The 16,671-nt window shown below is 39.9% G+C and overlaps 1 protein-coding gene and 1 non-coding gene across 4 annotated transcripts in view; both read left to right on the top strand.

Moving 5' to 3' along the window:
• The window catches only part of MGAT5 (alpha-1,6-mannosylglycoprotein 6-beta-N-acetylglucosaminyltransferase), a 384,102-nt gene that overhangs the window by 212,620 nt on the left and 154,811 nt on the right, over positions 1-16,671 (top strand). The gene's annotated exons all lie outside the window — the stretch shown is intronic.
• Positions 7,169-7,272, top strand: LOC129400217 (small nucleolar RNA U13). The gene has a single exon (XR_008627533.1). It is a non-coding gene; the product is annotated as a small nucleolar RNA U13 (small nucleolar RNA).

The raw sequence follows: 16,671 nt of genomic DNA, 5'->3' as shown, positions 1-16,671 counted from the left end.
CATGTAATATTGGAGACCACTGAATGCATGCTTATTTGAGGCACATTATGGTGTGTATGTGTGTGTGTGTGTGTGTGTGTGTGTGTATGTGAGTCTACAGGAGAATATGATTTTCCATGTGAAGGCAGTTGGCAAAGGGTTACTGACTAGCAATTAGCAAAGGAAAATAATGTTCCTTAAACTGCAGTCCGAAGTCAGAGAGAAAAACATGTATTTTTAAACCATGTAGCTTGATTTTTATGTGAAAGCAAAATTACATATAATGGAAGGCAGCGATCTTAAGTATACAGTTTGATAAGTTTTGATAAATGTGTATATCCATAAAGCCAGTGTTATAGGCAAGAAACTGAACATATTCATCACCCCAGAATGTTCCCTCTTGAGGTTCCCTTCAACCTCAATTCCCCACAGGCAATCATTGTTCTGATTTCCATCATCATAGATTCATTTTGTCTGTTCTTGAGCTTCGTAAAATCATGCAGTATAAACAGTTTTTGCTCTATCTGGCTTCTTTCTCCTGGCATGAGAGTTTCAAGTCACCTCCTTAAATGCTGCATATGTCTTAGTTATTTTTTTTTGTCTTAGTTATTTTTTTTCATCGTAGAAGAGTATTCTGTTAATATATTAGTTTTAAGATAACATCAATGATTTGTTCATTTTTCTGATAATGGCCATGTGAGTTGTTTTCAGTTTGGAGCTATATTGAATATTGCTACCAGAAATCTGCAGTTCTGAATTCATTTCTTCTGAATGGTTTATCATTGCCACAAGTCATTCGTAATATCCTCTTATTCTTTTAATATCTAGGGGATTTGTAGTGACATCCCTCACTTAATTCCTAATGTTGCTCATTTCAATTCTTTTTCTTGAACACTTGCTAAGGGTTATAAATTTTAATTCATCTTTTTAAAGAACTGACATTGTTCATTTGTCAATCAGGATTAAATTAGAAAGCAAGTAGCATTAGGAGGTTGTGGGGGGTGAGGACTATAGCACACAAGTATACATATACTAAGGGATTGTTAGAGTGCTCTGACTTTAAGCCATTTGTAAGAACTGGTATAACCATTTCTATAAAACATTTGTGCTTGAAGTTTATAGGTCATGAAGCCAGAAAAGGAAGATAAATATAGAGTAGAGGAAACTAACAAACATACTGGATCCTGAATGTGTAAACTGGAGACCATGGTAACTGACTGTTATCCAAAGAATCCTTTTCAGTTTTCAGTTTTTGCCTTTAGCTTTGGGATGTGAATGTTGTATAGAAGCTGGACTCAGTGTCTCCAAATAAAGGAGACAGGATAAAAAGCAAATAATTTCCTTTCTACCTACTAGATATAAACAAATTCCTTTGTGTAGTAAAAATGAATGAAGAATTGTAGAGAATATGAGGTAAAATTTTTCTGTAAAGTACCAGTGTTTTAGCTCTGAAGTATGATTATCATCGCAGCCACTGAACTCTGCAGTTCATATAAGTGCATGCTAATAAGTGGTATGGTTGTATGCCACTAAAGATTTATTTATAAAAATAGGTAATGGATTGCATCAGTCTAAAGCTGTATATATCTGTTGCCTGTTTTGCATATTTCAATAACTCATCACAGTAATTCTAATAATAAAAACTTTGTGTTGAATTCTATTAATTTCCTGTGCCTTTTTCTATTGTTGCTAAATATGCACAACTTTAAGTGTTTAAACTTCTCCCCACCCTGCTGTGATTTTTGCATTAGGTAGATTTTTTTGCATTAAAGAAATTAAGAGAAGGGGAAAAGTGATATCTTTTGCACTTATCCACATGTTCACATTGCTGATTTTTTCCCTTTCTTTCTGAGGTTCCAAGTGTCCGGTGTCTGTCATTTCCTTTCCAGGACTTTATTTCTTGCTCTGCAGTTTTGCTGCTGGTGGAGCATTTGCTCATCATTCATTTATCTGAAAGTATGGGGTGGTGGGAGGGATACTGGGAACATTAGTGGTGAAGAATGGGCACTGGTGGAGGGATGGTACTCGACCATTGTATGACATAATCACGAAAGTGTGTAAGTCTGTAATTGTATCTCACGATGTTTCATTAAAAACTTAAAAAAAAAGAATTTCAGGGTAGAGAAATTTGAGTTAAGCATCATTTTCTTTCAGGGCTTTATAGATACTGTTTGTGGGGCCTAGGAATAGCTCAGTGGTAAAGCATGAGGTCAGGGTCGGGTCACGAGATCCACCCTTTATCCGCCAGGTACACTGCTCTCGCTGGTGTCTCTGGTGCCACAACTAAGTGTGAAACCCTCACCATCACAACAGCAAAAGGAAAGGGAAGGGGAATATTTCTTTCAAAATACATTTACTAGCTGCCAACAGCTTCTGCTGAGAGGTTAGGATTTATTTCTTGCTTTGTATGCTTTTAGGAAATATGTTGTGTTCTTCTCTGACTACTTTCAACATTTGCTTTTTGACTTTTAGCAGGTTTTGTTGTTGTTGTTGTTGTTGTTGTTGTTGTTTTAGTGTATATACAGTGGAAAGTGGGGGTCACCAGGGCCAGTCTCAGTTATTTCTTATGCCATGACTTTCTGTTACCTTTGGGTATGAAACAACAGTTTTCTTGCTTTCAATATAATAGCCTCGATTTCTTGAGTAGTATGGAAGGTGTCATTTTTCTTTTGGAGGAAGAGGGGTGACTACACCTGGCAGTGCTCAGGGAATCATGTATAGTGATGGGATTTAAAGGAGTTGGCTGCCAGGAACAGAAATATAAGCATGTTGCCTCTGACCTCTCTGGCCCCAGAAAGCGTTCCTTTGCTGCATGCAGTGGCTGGAACGTAAGAGAATGCAGAATGGAGGGTGAGTGAATGCTAAATCCAGGCGTACCACTAAAGGTCTTCCTGTGAAGACCTTCAGTTTTGTCAACTGATCTGAGAAGAGTCTTTCAAGTGTTATTTCAAAAACTAAATTCAAGGGGCAGGCATATAGCTCTACCAGTAGAGCAATATGCCTTGCATGTGCAAGGTCCTGAATTCGTTTGTTCATTTTTTTGGTGGTTTTTTTTTTTTTTTAATCTCCAGCTCCTCAGGCTGACATCATTAGTGCCTATGGGTGTGATCCTAGTGGCCCCCCAGGTGTGTTCCCTATTTTTTAAAAAAAAGGTCAAAATCCAATTCTAGTCTGAGATAAGAACCATGTAACCAAGTATTTAAAACTTTTTGTTTCATATTAGAAATATTTTGCATTCACCTATTTTACTCAGCTTTTCTGTTGAGGAGTTAAACAGCATTCCAGGGTAACACTTAAAAATAGATGCAAAACTGTCTCAACTTCACAAGCTTATTAGCAGTGTTCGAATTTTCATAGTTTTAATACCAAGCATGTTTCCACAAGAAGAAAAACCTGCTGATGGTGATAAAAAGGAGTTAAGTTACAAGACAACTTGATTTTTGAGAGACACCCCTGAGCCAAAATCACATCTAGCAGATTTAGCATGTATGTTTTATGCCAGTGGGCTTATAGAGTTCAGACAACTCTAATTAGACCCAAGAATCAGCTAGCTCTCTGGGGGCTATTTTGATTTTGATTTTCTGGCTTGTAGGCTACTCCCAACTCTGCTCTTGGCAGTTGCTCTCTGTCAGTCACCGGTGGTTGGAGGACTAGGCAGTGCTGTGGATTATCAAACCCTAATTATCAAACCCCTGTATTATCTCTTCCACTCAGTAGCTCTCAATCTTTATTAAAAGTAGTACCCAGTGGTTTGGTGTACTTGTAGGTGTTCTCGATGTTCTAGGCCTTCAACATTTTCTGTTGTTCTGTTTCCACATCATTTTCTAGTGCCCAAAACTGATTATCAAGGTGCCATTTTAACCTAAGTTAATTTTTTTTTCATGCTAAAAAGGGAGAATGGAAACTTGAACCTAGCAACTCAGACAAATACTGTGTTCATGTGGGGGTGCAAATAAAGATGTATCTTGATATTCCTTCTTTCTTTCTTTCTTTCTTTCTTTCTTTCTTTCTTTCTTTCTTTCTTTCTTTCTTTCTTTCTTTCTTTCTTTCTTTCTTTCTTTCTCTTTATTTAAAGAATAAAATACTTCCTCTTTGCCTCAGATGTCTGGGTAGTGAGTTAGAATTCCTGTTACCAATAACTGCTTAAAAGCTGGTGACAGGTAATTCAAAAAGGAAGGCATTGTATGATATGAAGAAAACACCCAACTTTTAGCAGTTTGTACAATTAAAATAGCCAAGGAATATTACTTGTTTTTATAACAAATAACTTTATATATTTCCATTTTAAAATATAAATATACACCTACTACATGTATCTTTCTCTATGTCTTCATAACAAAATTCAAGTCTCTGAGATCTTGGATAATTTGATAAGATTAGTCAGAAACATATGATCTGTGCTTTAACTCAATTGTGATTCAGAAGAAAACTCAGATCGCTCATTACCCAGGGGATAAAGAAACTGTGCTCCATATTCCAAGAGCATGTGTGTTCCACTAAGCTAGCTACCCACTGCTTCTTCCCCTCCACATGTCACATGCAAAATGGAGAGGGACACATAGAATCTGAGAATCTGATGTAGTTTTGCAAATAAAATTTTGAATGTTAAATGCCTGCCACCTACTAGAATATTTTCTTAAGTCTAAATTGACAGCTGAGGGTGCATCAGAATCTGTCAGTACAGTAGCTGAAGTAGCCTTATTATGTAACATTTTATAGGTTTTAATATATGTCACTCCGAGTCAACATCTGTAAGTTCTATATTATGTTCATTGCTTATAGTCAAATTCTAACTTTTACCATAAAGTTGATCCTGTTTCCCTGAAAGATGCTGATTTGGACATTGGTTCCCATGTCCTAGGAAACATTTTATTTCTTCCTAAAATAAAAAACTCTGGTATAACTTTTTCTTTTTGACACTTAACCTATCATTCTCCCAATTGAGTGAATGTTATGCCCATTTATTATAACTGGATACTCAGACATAATTCCCACATGGAATATTTACATCTTTCTCTGGCTGTTTCCTAAAAGTCCAAAAATTCATTGCAAAAGAATGAGAGAAAACCCATAATGTCCCAAAGTAGAGAGAGAGTATCACTGTATCACTGTCATCCCATTGCTCATCGATTCGCTCGAGCAGGTACAAGTAACATCTCCATAGTGAGACTTGTTGTTACTGTCTTTGGCATATCAAATATGCCACCGGTAGCTTGCCAGGCTCTCCCGAGTGGGCGAGATACTCTCGGTAGCTTACCGAGCTCTCCGAGAGGGACGAAGAAATCGAACTCGGGTTAGCCGCATGCAAAGCGAATGCCCTACCCACTTTGCTATCACTCCAGCACAGAGAGAGAGTAATAGGGAAATTGTCTGCAGGGGGAGGGGTGAGATGGGGTGGGGAAGGGATACTGGGGACATTGGTGGTGGAAAATGTGCACTGGTGGAGGGATGGGTGTTCCATCATTGTATGACTGAAACTGGAACCAGAAAGCTTTGTAACTGTATCTCATGGTGATTCGATTAAAAAAAAAATAAAACTGAATTGTGAACTAAAAAAAAAAAGAAATGAGAGAAAAAATTAAGCATAAACTTACATATTATGGCATTCACATAGTGATGAACACATGCAGATTTATGCAGAAAAAAGCTAGTGATTATCCAAGTCATTTTGAAAACTCATTTTTATCTTCCATTCATAGTCATTAGAATACACAGTTTTATTATTCATTATTGGTTGTACCTGGTTGAGCTCAGGGCTACTCTTGGTGCATAGCTCTGGGTGAGATCCTGGGGGTTAAACCCAGGCTCCTGTTTATAAAGCCTGTGCTCCAGACCTTGGAGATATCTCCCTGGCCCTGTGCTGTTCTTTTGAAAAGGCAAGTAATCACATAGAACCTTTCATAAACCCAAGACATTAGAATCTCTCAATTTAGTTCACACTCCACTCAGCATTAGGACATCAAATGAACCAAGATACAAGAACACATAGCTCATAGGACACATTATTGAGTAGAAGACAGAATGAGCATATGAGAGTTTAGCATGAGATAGTCCAGGGTGGTGTAGAAGACATTGGTTTTAAACCTTTTTAAACTTGCAGACTGGCATCATTCTGCACACCAATAGTTGAAGACCACCACTTTAAATTGAAGGTAGAACAGTGTTTTTCCATATCTTCACATGAGCACCGATGTTGGTGCTATGGACTATGGACCAACAGTTGAAAACCACTGGTCTAGGCCATCTGCCTTTCTTATTACCCTCTCCTCCTCAGCATTCCTTATGGAGCTGTGGCTGATGGTCATTGACTACCTCCTGTCACCCTTAGAATAAGGTGAGGGTGGGGCTGGAGTGAGAGTACAGGGGTAAGGCACTTGCCTTGCATGCAACCTACGTGGGTTCGATCACCGGCATCCCATATGAGCCTGCCAGAAGTGATTTCTAAGCATAATGCCAAGAGGTAACACCTGAGCATCACCAGATGTGGCCCCCAAACAAAACAACAACTAATAACAACAACAACAAAATAAAGTGAGGGTAACATAAGACCATCAGTGAGCATCAGCCATAGTTTCTGGCACAGAAAGGTAACTCAGAGGTTAGAAGGTTTTGCTGACTCTTTTACATGAGGAAAATTGGGCTCAGGAAGGCAGGTTCAGTTGGGATTTCTTAGACAACCTCATGCTTGCACCCCCTGTCTTTTGTAGCCCATTATCTCCAGTCCTCTTTTCTATGGGTACACCACATGGGCTGTGTGTGGTTGGAATACCAAGACACTGAAGTGCTGTTCTCTCGTAGTCATTGCACACGGTGCTTTGTAAGGTGAAGGAAGATAGGTTGGTGGCCTTTGCAGGAGCTGGCATTTTATTTGAGCATTGATCCACTAGTTGAGTTTTGTAGCAGTCTAACTGTAGGCTGATGGCAATGTCATTTTGGAAATACATTTAAAAATTTGAAAAGAATTTATCAATTACCTCCTAAGTGGACATCAATGAGAGTTTAATCAAATGAAAATGGATGTAAAAGGGCTATTTAAGAAAGACATTAGAAGCAGTTAGAATCCAAAGAAGGGGTTGAACATCCATAATTGTCTTTACAGACTGTGTTCATAAAATAGCTTAGATTGTCTTTCCAGTGAATGTTGGGACCTTGTTGTCAATTTTGTTCAGCCATAAAGATTTTATGCAGAATCCTTTTCTGGTTCATAAGCATAATGATTGGGTGCTCGTACATTTGTATGACATGTGCCTCCCTTAAATCTTGTTACGCATTTGGCACTTCACCTATCTGATGTGAATGAAAGAAAACAAAAAGATTTTACATACTAGTGTATTTTAAAACTACATGGCCCAGGACTGGAGAGATGGTACAGCAGGTAGTGTATTCACATAGCATGCAGCTGACCAGGTTCTATCCCCATCACCCCATGCGGTCCCTGGCGACCTCCATAACTGATCTCTCAGCCCTGGGTGTGCAGTCCCACCCCACAGTGCCACAAACAAGATACATGGCCACATTTTCACTTTTTAGAGTGTGATTTTTCTCTTTTTAATTCCCCCCCTCATTTTAGCATCTCACTCATAGTCCTTCAGTTATTTCCCCAGATCCAGTGTACCCCACTCTACAATCAGATGCTGCTCCCTTCCTGTTTCTTGTAGTGGTAATGTATTCTCAGAAGCCTGGAAGATTCTGTAGCAATATGAAGTCTGTTGATCTTGCCATCATTTATTTTTATTTATGGTTGATGGAGGCCTGGGGGTTGGGCTACACCTAGTGATGTCCGACAGCCGTTTGATGCCTGGGCTAGGTAGGGACGGCCACATACAGAGTGTGTGTTCTAGTCCTTTCAGCCATCTTCCCAGACCTCCATAATTTCTTTCTTTCTTTTTAAAAAATATTTTTAAATGGAATCACTGTGAGATAAGCCCTTACAAAGCTGTTTATGATTAGGTTTCAGTCATGCAGTGTTCCAACACCCATCCCCCAACAGGTGGACATTTCCCAGCACCAGTGTCCCTAGTTTTCCCTCCCATCACTGCCCCCCACCCCGCCTGCCTGCCTCTAAAGGTACTTTTCTTTCTTCTTTCTCAATCTCTCTCTCCCTCTTTCTCTCTCACTCTTTCTCTCCCCTTCCCCCTCCCCAACCTTCATTTGTATTGTTTTATTTATCATGTTTACAATGATGTTACAGACTTACAAACTTTTGTGCTTACGTTTCAGTCATACAATGATTGAGTACCCATCCCTCCACCAGTGTCCATTCTCTACCACAAATGTTCCCTGTATCCCTCCCATTCCCCTCACCCCATCCCCGCCTCTGGTAGGTGCATTCCCTTTTACTAACTCTCCTTTAGGGTGTTGTGGTCTGCAATGCAAGTATTGAAGGAACCACCATATTTTAGATATTTATCTTTGACAAATTCTTTTACTTCTTCCTAACCAGATATTCAAGTCAAATACTGAAATATAACATCTAAGATTTAAGTTTAATACATAATGGGAAAAAATTAAAACAATAGAAACTTTTAATAAGATCTCCTATAAGTCAATTCAATGCAGATATATAATAACAACTCTAAGTGTCTCTGTATATAGGGGTTTTAAATTGGAGATGATAATATTTCTTTTCTCAATTCTTATTCATATTAAAGCTTGAGATAAGAGACCTAATTGCATTATTATGCATTACCCACTCCATGAGTCTCCTGCCCCACACCAGGCTGTCCTCGCCAGGGCCCCTCTCGGAATGGGTAGAAAGATAAACAGTAGGGAGAGGATAAGAGAAACATTAATCAGTATGAAATTTCATCATTTCAGATCATAGATGTAGTTTATGACTCTTACAGTCTTAAAATATTCTACTTTTATTTTATTTATTTATTTTGTTTTTTGCTCCATACCTGGCTGTGCTTGGGACTTACTTCTGATTTTGTGCTCAGGGATCATTCCTGGTGGGATTTGGGGGCCCAAATGCAGTGCCAGGGATTGAAGGGATTGAACCTGGATTGGCTGGATGCAAGGCATGTGCCATACTTGCTGTACTGTCTCTCTACTTTTATTTTTAATAAATTTATTTTTATGTATGGGAATAATAGAAATATCATGTCTCTCCTAACATGATCGCTTTTGGAAGTATTTTATATATACTAAATTTAGATGAATTAAAAAGTATATCTTAATTAGCGGGTAGGGCGTTTGCCTTGCACACAGCCGACCCGGGTTCAATTCCTCAATACCTCATGGAGAGCCCAGCAAGCTACCGAGTATATCCCGCCCGCACAGCAGAGCCTGGCAAGCTACCCATGCCGTATTCTATATGCCAAAAACAGTAACAACAAGTCTCACAATGGAGATGTTACTGGTGCCCCCTCGAGCAAATCGATGAACAATGGGACAACAGTGCAGTGCTACAGTGCAGAGTTTAAATAAAGATGTTTATGAATGAAAAAGCTTAATTTTACTTTTTAAGACCTTTCCGAATGGCACACGTGTCTGACAGGCAATACTGTGTGGACTGTGGGCAAAGCACTGTGCTTAAATATTTTTGGCACTTCCTTTCACGTTCATGTAATGTCTCCACAGGCTTGCATTTCCTCTCATTTTGCAGTTGAGAAATCTAGGCTTCAAACAATTCAGTCTTTGATGATGAATATTCTGAGCCTGGCAAGCTCCCTGTGGTGTATTCGATATGCTAAAAACAGTAACAATAACAGTCTCATTCCCCTGACCCTGAAAGAGCCTCCAGTCGTTGGGAAAGACGAGTAAGGAGAGGCTGCTAAATCTCAGTGCTGGGATGAATGGAGATGTTACTGGCACCCGCTCAAGTAAATCAGTGAACAATGGGATGACAGTGACAGTGACAATGATACAATGATGTTAACATTTATGGTACAGAAGTATAAAGTTAGTGCCAAAGACTGCTCCAAAATTCTTACCCTGCAGTTTTTGCTCCCGTTTCTCAGGAATCGAGGGCTATTAGGTAAATGAATCTGTACTCTTAATAAAACAGTCTAGATGTGGGAACATAAGATAAACATCTTTTCTTTCACTGGCCTTTCCTCCTTTTTATTGTTCCCTGCTTCCTTACTGTACTGGTTCCTGACATTGGTTGTTTCTTAGAGTGACTGAGATGAGGTCACTCATCCATTGGTCAGATCCATCTTGGTCAGATCACTTGAAGTCTCTGGTCCTCAGTGTCTTCTCTTTTGGAGCAGAGATGGTGATGCTCACCTCTTTAGGTTACTGTGAGGAGTGGTTAGGGTATGGATCTTAGGGGAGGTGGGAGGTGGTGCTCAGTCTATGTGGTTATCAGGATTCTTGTTCCTCTATATTCTCATGTTTCTTTCTCTCCTGTTTTCTATTTTCAAACCCAACTTGAATCTCAGTTGTCTGGTAAGGTGCCAGCCAAGCTGCTGCGACAAGAAACTTGTAGAAGGTAGAGTGCTTCCGGAGACTGGGGGTTTCTCTTTCCCGTGATAGTCAGTTGATTTCAGTGTATGAATAATTGTGGTTTAGCTGCTTTTATTTTGACTGAATAGTAGTTCTTTGGAATGAGCAGGCTGTGGGATCCCTTTCGTATGTCTTTTCACAGTTGTTTTTTTCCTTATTTTTCTGCACTGGGAAAATTCACTTTCAAATATCCTTTTCTCAGTAGAATAAAACCACAAGACCCCTGCAGCTCATTTTATTGATACCTAGAACTTTCCAGATAACAAAAATAACTTGGATTTTAGAATATAAAATACGGTCTCATTTATAAAATGAACTTCTATGGAAATTGCTTTTATGGAAATCTGATTACAACAGTTGAAAACTAGTGGGTGAAATGAGTTCAGGGCCGTCCTGTGAAACACTGAAGAACTTTAGAAAATCTCACTTGAGCACATAGGCCTTCATGTTTCCTGGTATCATTATTGGGCCACAGGCTTGCTTCCTGGGCTATAATAGTATTTGGAATGTGATTTCTTGTTTGGTTTGGTTTGATTTTGGATTTTGAGCCACATCTAGTGGTGTTCAGGGGTTACCCATGCCTCTGCACTCAGAAATCACTCCTGGTGATACTCGGACAACCATCTTCTGTGCTGAGGATCAAATCCTGGTTGGCCAGGTGCAAGGGAAGTGCCTTACCTATTGTACTATTTTCTCTGGCCCTATTTCTTTCTTTTCTTTCTCTTTTCTTTTTTCTTTTCTATTTTTTTCTTTTCAGTCTTCATCTAGTTTACTCTAACCAAATGACTGGTTAAAAATAAAGGCTTTTGCCTCCACATTCTAAAATTCCATTGTTTTAAAAATTAAAATGAAGGAGATTTTTAAATATTACTCCCTGACTGGCAAATCTCCACAGAACTTTGTGGAAGTAAATATAATTGTATTTGTATCTAGGATCAGCAGATGTGAAAAGCTGAAAATTCCAAGATTATTTCAAAAATTTTTTTTAGTTTTTATTTATTAGTAGATGCCAGGGATTATCTTTGTAGTATAAAAATCAACCTTATTCACAATAACACTGTTCAAAATAAAATCAAAGCCAGCTTTTAAAAAAATTTTTTTTAATTAGTGAATCACCATGAAGTACAGTTACAGACTTAGAAACTTCTGTGCTTACATTTCAGTCATACAGTGGTCAACTATCCATTCCACCACCAGTGCCCATTTTCCACCACCAGTGGTCCCAGCATCACTCCACCATCCCCACTCCGTTTCCCCTCCCCCAACCCTCCCTCTGTTGGCAGGGCATTCCCTTTTGCTCTCTCTCTCATTTTGGGTGTTGTAGTTTGCAATAGAAGTATTGAGTGGCCATCATGTTTGGTCTATAGTCTGCTTTCAGGGTGCGTCTCCCATCCCGAGCGGATCTTCCTCCCACCATTAACTTGGTGATCCTTTCTCTAACTGAACTGCCTTTTCCCTCAGTATGTGAGGCCAGCTTCTAAGCTGTGGAGTAATCCTTCCAGTACTTATTTTTAATAAACTTGGGTGTTAGTCTCCCATTCTGTTACTTTATATCACACAAATGAGTGCAATTTTTCTATGTCGGTCCCTCTCTTTCTGACTCACTTCGCTTAACATCATACTTTCCATGTTGATCCATCTATATGCGAATTTCATGACTTCATCTTTTCTAACAGCTGCATAGTTGTACATCTACACACCCATTGTGTAGATGTACCAGAGTTTCTTTAGCCAGTCATCTGTTCTCGGGCACTCGGGATTCCAGATTCTGTCTATTGTAAACAATGCTGCAATAAACATACAAGTGCAGATGACATTTCTACTATACTTTTTTGCATCTCCGGGATATATTCCCAGAAGTAGTATTGCTGGGTCAAAGTGAGAGCTCAATTTCTAATCTTTTGAGAATCGTCCATATTGTTTTTCAAAATGGCTGAATCAGTCAGCATTCCCACCAGCAGTGAAGAAGAGTCCCTTTCTCCCCACATCCATACCAACAGCGGTTGCTTTTGTTCTTTTGGATGTGGGCCAGTGTCTGTCAAAGCCAGCTTTTAAGCATTGTTGTGTTACTTCACTGCAGTGATGCCAATAAGCAATTTTTTAAACTTTAAAAACAGGATGACCACTACTTGTATGGTAATTCAAAATTATTTTGAGTGTTAAAATCTAATTCTTGCATCTCCTGTATGGGACATACTACCTTCCGTGCACTACATGATAGTACAGCTGGTAGGGCATTTGCCTTGCACATGGCGACCTGGTTTCAATTCCTCTGTCCCTCTCGGAGAGCCCGGCAAGCTACCGAGACTATCTTGCCCACATGGCAGAGCTAGCCGTGGCATATTTGATATGCCAAAAACAGTAACAACAAGACTCACAATGGAGACGTTACTGGTGCCCACTTGAGCAAATCAATGAGCAACAGGATGGCAGTGATACATTGTTGATATTCAGTAGTGTGCATTCCAGACTATCTCTGCACTACTGTTTAAGAGTCCAGATTATTCTCATCTAGGTGGGCCATTAAAAATCCATTTTCCAGGCAGTGGAAAAGTGGTCAGAACTGAGGACTCAGCCAGAGTACTGTCCTATGATTTCCTCACTTTCATCCCCTTGACCTGAACCTGGTGAACATGGTCACATCTAGCCATAGACTTGGTGACCAATACTGTGGAGGGAGGAGAGGTGGCATCTGGAAGAATGGAAATGACCTGCCACTTCCTAAAAAGTTCTGGGCACTCTTGACCACCACAGTCTGCTGCAACCTCTTGCCTGTCATCTCTTGTCCTGGTTGCTAGCTCCTTTTTCTGTCTTGCTCAGGTGTATGAACTCCCTTTTCTGTCATGCAAGGTTGGGACATATTCTAGGATCTTTCAAGGCAAGGCTTGCATATGTTTTCCTTATGCTATTTAGGAAGGTTCCAAACGTGTTCCAGAGATGTTTATTTAGGTGCACAATTTGTTGAATGAATCAGTAGCATGTATTTTGTGTTTCTTTCTGTTGTTGTTTATGTAACAGTCTTATTAAGATATAATTTGCACATTACTCCACTCACCCATTTAAAGTGCGTGATTCAATTATTCTAACTGTATCCACAAAGTTGCAGCACCATCACTATAATCAGTTTTAGAGCATTTCCATTATCTTGTGTCTGTCAGTTTTCACTTTCTTTCCCAGCCTTTCCTTCCCCCAGCCCTGAGCACCAAGCAATCTCTGTCAGCCTCTGTAAATTTGCCTGTCTTTGTGACTGTCCTTCACTTAATGTTTTTCAATTTCATTTATATTGTGGAATGAATCAGTCTTTTATTTTTTTGATGACAGATAATATTCCATTGTACATTTTGTTTATCAATAATAAACATTGGGTGGTTTTCATCTTTTTGCTCTTATGAATGATACCACTGTGACCATTTGTATTGTAAGCCTTTGGTGTAGACATCTTGAGTATGCATCTAGGAGTGAAATTTCTGGATCAAAGATAATTCTGTATTTAACTTTAAATATGGTTATCCAGATCATTAAACCGTTATTAAACTCAAAGTATCTGCATCATTTTATACTGCTACCAGGTGTTTGACTGCTGTTATCTTCAGATCCATGCCAACATTTTCTATTATTTGAATTTTTTTATCATAGCAATTTTAATGAGTGAGGTGGTGTCTCATTGTAGCTTTGATTTGAATTTCTCTGATGACTAATGAAGGTGAGTTTTTTCCTGCTTGAATATTCATAAGAATCTGACATATATTTTATCAATAGTAGTACCTGGGGACTTGGAATAAAAGTATGTGTGTGCTCATTTGTTCACAGCATTTTTATACCTCTTGCTCCTACTGAATCTCTAAATCCTGGGTACTCCTTTTTTCTAATTCTATTTTACAACAAGTATGAAAATGTTATTATATTGGCTTAAAAGCTTAATTAGACAGTTAATCCTGCAATAATAATGCTAAACACTAGATGTGACAAGGGTTAGTATAAATAACCTAGGGTTATTTGGCTATTATTGTGATTTAAATTTTTATGACAAAATTATACTTAACTTTTCTTAGCCTCAAAGAATAGAATTTTATTCTCTTCAGAATCAGAGATCAGTAGTGAAGAATAATGCTAACTAGCTAGGTAAGAAAATGAGGCAAACTTGTTCTACAAGGATCTCTATTTCATCTCTCCTGGTATATCTTATTCATGAGGCATCATTAATACATATTGGGTAGAGGTTTTACACAAGATGATATGAGGGGAAAATTAATGCATTTTTCATAGTCCTCACCAGTGTGAATTCATTCTTAGAAAGTTGGGCAGAGAGAAACGAAGTGCACTGACTCTGGCTGCCTCATCAATTCTCCTTTATGTACTTCCAGGTTCCTAGCCAGCCCACAGAGCCCAAGAAGGTGCTTTTTTCAGAAGTGTAAGTCTGTCACTTTAAATAGAGCAGTGGTGAGCCTTTTACTACCTATTAACAATGAGGTAGAAAAACCTTGACTTGGAAGACAGATACCTGGATGCATTGTACAGAATGCTTTGGCCATGGAGGTACTTGTGTGTGATGGATGACCGAGAAGGCACCTTATCTCTCTAGGCCTCAGTCTCTGGCTCAAGAAAGTGATGAACAATAACAGCTTCCAAAGTCCCATGTAGCTCTAACTAAAATTATTTGGTAGAATGATTATGTAGGCAGTTTCTTGCGCGCGTGTGTGTGTGTGTGTGTGTGTGTGTGTGTGAGAGAGAGAGAGAGAGAGAGAGAGAGAATGGGTGGGCGGAAACCCCCCTGGGAGGGGAGCACCCATTCCCTGCCATTGGCTCCCCAGCTCCTTTGGTGATGAGAGAGCTTCTGCTTACGGAGTTATGGAATGGAGGCTGGAAAGGGTGCATATGACTCACTTACAAAAATTAAATCATTTTTTTTCATAATGCAAATGAAAAGTGGCCCTAAATGTACATTTGCCAAGCTGAGAATGACTGGTGAGGTCATTTTTAATGGGAGATTACATTTCACCATGGTTGATTTTTGCCTGATTTATTGCTATTAACTTCTGAAGCAAGGCCAGCTGATGGAGGTGCTGGCAAGAGCAGGAGTCCAGACTGCACACAGGGATTGAGTCAGTTCCTGGCTGGCTCAGAGCTGGCGGGCCGGCACGGTACTCCCAGGGGTGCTCTGTGGGGCCATCTGATAAGGGGAGCTGCCTGTTGCTATCAGGTGTCCTAGAAGAAACACTACCGTGTCTTGCACACAAAACAGAATTGCTGGAGACCCTTTATCTTTTAAGAGGAAATATGTCCGAGTGCAGTAGTGTCTAATCAAGCCTGAGTGTATGAAGATGGTTATCTTAGTTCTTGACAACAGAACCTCGCAAGGAAATAGACAAACTGCCAGTGGGAGAAGGATGCAGGCCTCACTGGGCCCTCAGCTCAACCCGGTCTCCCAAGTGGATGCGTCAGGCAGAACCTACATGTGTGTCCTGGAAACAGAGCCTCCACTGAGCACTTGCTGGTGGAGCAGAAAGACATAACCTCCCCATTTTGTCCTCACGTTCGAGAAAGTGAGATGGACCCCTGTGAAGGGAGGAATGAGACTTCTCGCCCTGGTAGGAGAGATGGGAATAGAAAACAATCCTCATTGCGTCCTTCTTCCCATCCTGGCCTGGGAAGAAGGAAGGAGGATGAGGATGGTTCCTTCTAGACCTGATGCGTTAGCCCTGGGGCTTCGAGGAGAGGATTTGTCTGACGGAGAGAGGATGGGAGGTAAAAGGGGTGGGATCCCTCCCAGCAGAAGGATTCCACTGGTGTCCCAAGGATCTGTTTGATAGGACTCTGCAGGAACCAGGCGCCTCGTTTTGGCACCTTCTTAATACAGCACACACATGGCCGTGAGCCAGTTTTCATAAATAGAGTTTTATTGGAACACAGCCACACCCTTTCATTCCTGCCATTGTCTCGGCAGCTTAGGTTGCCACAACAGCTAGTGGGGTGGTTTCCACAGGGACTGTGTGGCCTACAGAGCCGAAAATATTTACTATCTGCCGGAAAATATTGCTGACCTTTGGCATAAGATATTTCTATTACTTGACACTTTTCATGTAGAGACCCACATGTCAGCAACCAGGTTTTGCTCACAGGGTCACGTGAACTTGCTAGTTTATTGGCCAAACGAGACTAATATTCGGTGTGTGAGGAAAGAGGAGTCTTTCTTCTTAACCATCCTTTAAGTTTCTGATCATCTGCATTTCTTGGACCCTTCAC

The sequence above is a fragment of the Sorex araneus genome, chromosome X (assembly GCF_027595985.1).
Source record: "Sorex araneus isolate mSorAra2 chromosome X, mSorAra2.pri, whole genome shotgun sequence".
NCBI classification, from domain to species: Eukaryota; Metazoa; Chordata; class Mammalia; order Eulipotyphla; family Soricidae; genus Sorex; species Sorex araneus.
This window is presented reverse-complemented; position numbering and strand designations above follow the sequence as displayed.